Here is an 8,400-nt window from a genome sequence, read left to right on the forward strand (position 1 = left end):
ATGGCCCAGTATACTCTAACTACCACATATCAGCCCTCTGCTCTCACTCGCTGCACCTATCCTGCCTTTAACCCTGTAAAGAAGTCCTCTGTAGCAACTGCTCCCTCCTCTGTTCCATCCTCCAGCTCTTCTCTGTCTTCAGCTGCTCCATCCGTTTACAAACCTGCGCTTACTTACAGCGCTCCGGTAACTAAAACCAGAAAAAAGCAAAAATTCTTCCCAACCAGTACCATCCTGCCAGTATCCAAACCGGTGAGCCTGCCGTCTGAGAACCTGCCTTCCGTGGTTCAGCCTGGTGCCTCGGCACCCGCACTTCAGCCTGATGTCTCTACCCAGCCTGATGTCTCTACCCAGCCTGATAAACTGATCCAGCCTGATGATCCTATCACGCCTGATGACCCAGTGCCCGCTGTCATGCCTGGTGACCCGATGCCCGCTGTCGAGCCAGACGATCCAATGCCTGATGACCCGGTACCCGCTGTCGATCCAGACAATCCGGTATCTGATGACCCAGTGCCCGCTGTCATGCCTGGTGACCCGATGCCCACTGTCGAGCCAGACGATCCAATGTCTGACCCAGTGCCCGCGGTCATGCCAGTTGACTCGGAACCCACTGTCGTGCCAGTTGACTCGGAACCCACTGTCGTGCCTGGTGACTCGGTGCCCACTGCCTTGCCAGATGATGCGGTGCCCGCTGGCGAGCCAAATGATCCGATGCCCGTTGTCGTGCCTGATGACCCGGTGCCCGCCGCTCCGCCTGGGGGCCTGGTGCCTGCTGCCCCTCCTGGGGGCCCGTCGCCCCTCCTGGGGGCCCGGCGCTCCTCCTGGGGGCCCGGCACCCGCCGCTCCTCCTGGGGGCCCGGCGCCCGCCGCTCCGCCTGGGGGCCCGGCGCCCGCCGCTCTGCCTGAGGGCCCGCCGTCGAGCCAGACGATCCAATGCCCGATGACCCAGTGCCCGCTGTCATGCCTGGTGACCCGGTGCCTGCTGTCGAGCCAGACGATCCGGTACCTGATGACCCGGTGCCCGCTGTCGTGCCAATTGACTCAGAGCCCACTGTCGTGCCTGGTGACTCGGTGCCCACTGCCTAGCCAGATGACGCGGTGTCCGCTGTCGAGCCAAATGACCTGATGCCTGGTGACCCGATGCCCGCTGTCGAGCCAGACGATCCAATGTCTGACCCAGTGCCCACGGTCATGCCAGTTGACTCGGAACCCACTGTCGTGCCTGGTGACTCGGTGCCCACTGCCTTGCCAGATGATGCGGTGCCCGCTGGCGAGCCGAATGATCCGATGCCCGCTGGCGAGCCTGATGACCCGGTGCCCGCCGCTCTGCCTGGGGGCCCGGTGCCCGCTGCCCCTCCTGGGGGCCCGGTGCCTGTCGCTCCTCCTGGGGGCCCGGTCCCCCTCCTGGGGGCCCGGCGCCCACCGCTCCGCCTGGGGGCCCGGCGCCTGCCGCTCCGCCTGGGGGCCCGGCGCCTGCCGCTCCGCCTGGGGGCCCGGCGTCAAGCCAGACGATCCAATGCCTGATGACCCAGTGCCCGCTGTCATGCCTGGTGACTCGGTGCCTGCTGTCGAGCCAGACGATCCGGTACCTGATGACCCGGTGCCCGCTGTCGTGCCAATTGACTCAGAGCCCACTGTCGTGCCTGGTGACTCGGTGCCCACTGCCTTGCCAGATGACGCGGTGTCCGCTGTCGAGCCAAATGACCTGATGCCTGGTGACCCGATGCCCGCTGTCGAGCCAGACGATCCAATGTCTGACCCAGTGCCCGCGGTCATGCCAGTTGACTCAGAACCCACTGTCATGCCTGGTGACTCGGTGCCCACTGCCTTGCCAGATGACGCAGTGCCCGCTGGCGAGCCAAATGACCCGATGCCCGTTGTTGTGCCTGATAACCCGGCGCCCGCCGCCCCGCCTGGGGGCCCGTCACTCTGCCCGGGGGCCCGGTGCCTGCCGCCCCTCCTCTCGAGGGCCCGGCGCCCGAAGGAGGGCCCGGCGCTCCGCCTGGGAGCCCGGCGCCCCGCCTGGGAGCTCGGCGCCCGCCACCCCACCTGGGGGCCCGGTGCTCCGCCTGGTGATCCGGTATCCAGCTCGATGTGCCTCTGCCCGGAGTCCAGCCCGATGTGCCTCTGCCCGGAGTCCAGCCCGATGTGCCGCTGCCCGGAGTCCAGCCCGATGTGCCGCTGCCCGGAGTCCAGCCCGATGTGCCAGTCTTTGATATCCTGCCAGTTACCAGACCAGGGCAGTAGAACATTTTGCCCAGCTAGGACTGTTTGGAGCGTCCTGAGGCCGCTCCTTGAGGGGGGGGTACTGTCAGTCAGGAATGGACTTGCCAGTAATGGTGGGACTCACCTGCCTTGTGGGCTGCAGTACCAGGGCTGGCCAGCGGGTGCTCTCAGCAATCAGAGACTCAACCCTGCAGCCAGCCAAACACCTGAAGCTGATTATGCAGGTGTATTTAAGGGATGGCCAGACCTGCAGTCTGTGCCTTGGTGTGTGTTTTTCCATGGGCCCCTGTATCTTGTAATCTGCGTTCCTGTTCCTGCCTCTGCCTGACTTGTTGCCAACCCGGTCTGATCCTGACCTCTGCTGACTTCTCCTGTTTTGATCCCTGGCTTGTGACCCTGACCATTCTCTCCGCCTGCTCCTCCTGTACCTACCTGCCCGTTAGTTATCGACCCGGCCTGCCTGATTACGTTGTGCTCTATATGTGTATGTACCTGTGTATCTGTATCAGTTTAGGTTTGGGTTTGTTTCACCTTGTTGTATGTATTTGTGTTAGCTTGGGGTTTGGTGCACTGCGTTTATGTTTGTATTGTTAGTCTTTAATAAATTGCCTTATTGTTCATAACATAGCTGAAGCCTGCGTTTCCCTGCGTCAGTTCACATACCTCTGGTCATACCCGGAGCCCTGACAAGGTATTTCCAACACACAGAATAGGTATACTTGTAATTACACCCCAAAACACATTCTGCTATGTCTCCGGAGTATGGGGATATCACATGTGTGATACTTTTTTACAGCCTAGATGCATACAGGGGTCCAAAATCCAAGTACTACCCATCAAATTTTTTGAGGCCTTGGAGCACCAGGACAGTGGAAACACTTAAAAAATGACCCCATCTTAGAAAGCAAACATTCCAAGATAATTTCTGAAAGGCATGGTGAGTCATTTCTTGAAAACGTTTTTTGGAAAATGCAGGAAAGAAAATGAAAATGTATTTTTTTTTTTTTTACAGAATGTTATCAATTCATAAGATATTTCTAACACACAGCATAGGCATGCTTACAATTACACCGCAAAACCCATTCTGCTCCTCCTCCCGAGTATGGCAATACCACATTTGTGAGACTTTTTCACAACCTAGCCACAAAATCCAAGGAGCCTGAAATCCAAGGAGCACTTTCAGGAGTTCTGGGGGATATGTTACTCAGCGAATATCCTGACTACTTATCACGTTTGGAGGCCCTGGAGCACCAGAGCATAAAAAACACCCACAAAATGACCACATTTTAGAAACCAAACACCCTAAGGTATTTTTTAGGGGGCATGGTGGGTCTTTTGTATACTTCATTTTTTGACACAAGATTTTGGAAAATGCAGAAATAAAATAAAAATTAATTTTGTAGACAAAGTTGTCAATTTAATAAGAGTTTTCTTACACACAGCATGGGCATACTTAAACTTATACCCCAAAACACATTCTGCTACTCTTTGCTCAGTATGGCAATACCACATATATGAGGCTTTTTTCCTCATATATGAGGCCGATTATATATTGGACATTGTATATCATGTATCACACAAATCAACCAATTGTATACAAACCAATGTATTGTAATGTCGCCTCTATATGAGTGGTCAGGGAATATTGTAGCGTCACCTATAGCAGTCCCAGGGAACGGCTGGGACTGGTGTCTCACAGGAACATAGTCAGTCGAACCAGTGGTGTATTTTGGTTTTGTGCTGCCCTAGGCAAAACTAAAATCGGGCACTCCCCGCATCTAAATTTGCCCCACCCCTTTCTGTTTAAAATCCACCCCTTCATCTGTAAAGTCCACCATTTCTCTTTAGCCTCCACCTCTTCCTATTAGAGCTCCACCTCTTATTTTATTTCATTATCAGTGTCATTTAGAGGAACAGTGCCCCATCACTGGTGTCAGTGGGAGGGACAGTGCCCCATCACTGGTGTCAGTGGGAGGGACAGTGCCCCATCACTGGTGTCAGTGGGAGGGACAGTGCCCCATCACTGGTGTCAGTGGGAGGGACAGTGCCCCATCACTGGTGTCAGTGGGAGGGACAGTGCCCCATCACTGGTGTCAGTGGGAGGGACAGTGCCCCATCACTGGTGTCAGTGGGAGGGACAGTGCCCCATCACTGGTGTCAGTGGGAGGGACAGTGCCCCATCACTGGTGTCAGTGGGAGGAACAGTGCCCCATCACTGGTGTCAGTGGGAGGAACAGTGCCCCATCACTGGTGTCAGTGGGAGGAACAGTGCCCCAACACTGGTGTCAGTGGGAGGAACAGTGTCCCAACACTGGTGTCAGTGTGGGAGGAACAGTGCCCCATCATTAGTGTCAGTGCAGGGGCGGACTGACAACTCATGGGGCCCCCGGGCAATAGGGGATCATGGGGCCCCTGTGTCCTTGCTCAAACTCGAAAAAGCCTATGAAAAAAGGTACCAGGGGCATCTCATGGGACCCCTTACTGACCCCGGGCAGTGCCTGAGTTTCCAAATGGTCAGTCCACCCCTCTGTCAGCCGGAGGAATGGTGCCCCATCACTGGTGTCAGCCGGAGGAATGGTGCCCCATCACTGGTGTCAGCCGGAGGAATGGTGCCCCATCACTGGTGTCAGCCGGAGGAATGGTGCCCCATCACTGGTGTCAGCCGGAGGAATGGTGCCCCATCACTGGTGTCAGCCGGAGGAATGGTGCCCCTTCATTGGTGTCAGTGGGAGGAATGGTGCCCCATCATTGGTGTCAGTGGGAGGAATACTGCCCCATCATCACACATCACAATCCAAGATCCAAGGAAATGAAGGCACCGGACAACCTCTCTACCCCTCCTCCAGCAGCACCTCGTGGACCTGATCGAAGTGGAACACAGAGTCGCAGACACAGGTAAGACACAGCAGCCCCTGTTCTAAGTGTCCCTTCTGTGAGAAAAGGGAAGGGGGGGATGCCGCGCCTCCCACCCTGGAAAGTGCTGTCCTAGGCAAACGCCTTGTGGCAAATACGCCCCTGAGTCAAACATACAGGTCACAGGCAAAGACATGGTCAGCAAACAGGCAAAGGATCGGTCCAGGCAACAGGCAGAAATGTGGTCAATAAACAGGCCAAGGTCATAACAGGTGGTAGGCAGAGGCAACACTGTACTGATGTGATGGTGATCAAAAACATTGTTGCTGCCTGCACTGGTCAGGTGACACTGGGACTGGTGTAGCAACAATCAGGGACACTGTTGCTGGCTTACACTGGTGTACTGACACTGCAACTGGTGTGGCGGTGACCAGGGACACTGTGAAAGGTGTGGTGGTGATTAAGAACAATATGACTGGTGTGACAGTCATCAGGGAAATTGTAACGACGTGACAGTGATTAGGGACAATATGACTGGTGGGCAGTGATTATGGACAAAATTACTAGTGTGGTGCTGATCAGGGACAATATGGCTGGTGTGGTGGTGGAAAGGGACACTAAGTAGCATGGCACTGAACAGGGATGCTGTGGGTGGCGGTGATTGGGGACAGTGATGATGAATGATACACTCAGGCAGAGGGGAATGGATCCCCATGCCTTTGTTTTTAGCAGATCAGGTTGGAAGTAGATGGGTGTAAATGGACATATGTCCGTTTACATGTTTCGTGCCATGGAGGTGCATGGAGGGTCCAATTAAGTAGGCCTGAAAAACAGAGAGGTGGACCTGATTAGACTGCCTGTGTGAAAGGGGCCTAAAAATATATATTTTTTAAATGATATCCTATCCTCTCATGAGAGCAGTGTAGTGCAGTGTTACTACAGTAGCTCTAGGGAAGTGATTGGTATTGTTTTTTACATTATGATTACTTATACAGCCATGGTGGCTGTATCAACAATCATTTCTGACAGTTGTCAGCTGCATTGTTGCAGCCATTGAGAACACTGATCAGCTGTGATTGGCTACAGCTGTCACATGGTGCAGGGAGAAGCTGCCTGGCCCTGTACCATGTGATATCTCTACCCAATCACAGAGATAACAGAAGTTCTGAATGGCTGCATCAATGGCAGCCATCTTTACTACTGCACATGTGATCACTGTAATTGGTCACATCCATCACATGGTACCAAGGTGGTGCATTGCCGCTCAATACTCAGATCAGTGATCCCCTGCACCGATGCGTGCCACTGGGGACACACAGGATGCACAGTTCTGAGGGATGTATGGCTACGTACTCTCAGAGCGGCACTTATCCCACCTGACCACTGCACATAAAGTGGTGACGTACCATGAAGTTTGCCTGCATTACCAAGCACTACATGGGTTTGCCCATGACTTGAATGAACCCTTCAGATAAAGTCAGAAAATCTGTGATCTGAGTATACTGTTCTAGAGTAGTATAAGCTGTAAAGTGCATTTAAACTGGTGAACTGAGGAAGCAAAGTTATGCACAGGAGCGCATTGTCCTTCCTATTAAATGGCAACCTTGCTCACATATATTGTAAAAAAAGCTTGTGAATGAAAGGGCACAGACTGCCTTGCTTAGATATCCTTTTGAAGATTCTAGCTGCCCGATTGTCCTAATCCTCTGGCTTCTTTGTGGGCCACAAACCTAGAACTTGCATACAAAGCATAACGTTTTGCCTACATCCGTGAGTTATAGGATAAGGGATGGGCTCTCCCATACATGCATTCAGAGAGTACTGACATTTGAGATTTAGGGTTTTATAAGTACAAGCCAGCAATTTTTACTTCAGATAAAGTGCAAAAAAATGTACTAATTATTTTGCTACTTCCTTGTCAGGGAGATTTTCCATCACATCAACATATCCCAGTGGTATCAGTCACCCACATAGAAAGTAGGAAGAATTTTCCCAAGTGGGACACAAAATCTAACTCTTCACCACTAAAAATAAAAACATAGTTTTGTCTAGAGAAACGTTTGTAGATAATGTTCTGCCTCACTTTCTTGTGTTTTTTATGTATTGTATTGATCCTCATCAGGTTACTATTATTCAGTGAGACTCTGATATCTAGTGGCAGTTTATAAACAGTACATAAATAATGTCTCTAATGTCTATTAAAAGTCTAAAATGTGTAAACATATAGACAAACAGTGTCCACCCTAAGAGGGCCCAAGGTCCATATTTGTAACCAAAAGTCAAATGCAGGGCCACAGAGTCCTTCAACACAGGAGTTATTTTGTCAGTTCAGTCATTTTTTTCTAAGAAAAAATGGATTCAGTTTACATCAGTTTTCATTGGTTTTACATCAGTTTTTTACATCCAGTACAAATGTAAAAATGGATGCAAAAATAAACCGTTTACACCCATTTTTTTTTTTTAACAGAAAAAAAAATAGGGCTTTTATCCATTTAAAAAAATGGATGTTAATGAATGTGAATGTAAAACGGATGATTCGTATACGCACATCCATTTTTCTATATAAATGCATTATTGTCCATTTTTCATCCGTTAGACTGTCTTAGGACTGTCTATTAATAGCCTTATAGTAATACAGTATATATCCAGGTATATGTGCACAATTCCACCAGGATTTTTGTTGGGCACTTTGTACAATGGATGTGTGTACTATTATTAAAGTGTTACTAAACCCAGGACCCTGCCTTCACTTTATCTGGTCTCCCACAGTACACAGAACATGGAAGTGAAAATATGTTAGTAAATATAATCTGCTAAATACCTTTTGTCATCAGCAGATAGAGCAGTCTTGTGACTTAAGCTGAGCACTGGTTAAAGCTTGTAGGAGGAGTTTTCTTTCTGCTCTAGGAGGATGCAGAACCCCTGAGCTCTGTATGAACAGTACTGATTGGCCCTGTGCAAATCACATGTATTCTCCCAAGAAAGAAAAAAAAAAAAAAACCTCTCTAGCAATACACACTAAACTGATCTTGTCTACAACTGCTACGTGTTCAGTCTGTCTTATCAGCGTAGACATTTGAACAAGAGGAGGAACAGAGAAGTCAGGATCTAACAGCCTTTTACACAGTGCAGAAGATTAACCCCTTAAGTTCCACAGTGAGTATATCATATATGCTTTACTGATTTTACTGTTGTGGGTTTAGTAACACTTTAAGCTTTTCTTCTACAAAGCTGGTATTTTTTTCCATATTGGTGTGCATCTGTATAGTTAGGTTTATTGTTATATACTGGTTGCTGTACTTTCTCTGCTCCAAATTA

Source organism: Staurois parvus, unplaced genomic scaffold (genome assembly GCF_062004578.1).
Source record: "Staurois parvus isolate SC_StPar_1 unplaced genomic scaffold, SC_StPar_1.0 ptg000884l, whole genome shotgun sequence".
Lineage (NCBI taxonomy): Eukaryota > Metazoa > Chordata > Amphibia > Anura > Ranidae > Staurois > Staurois parvus.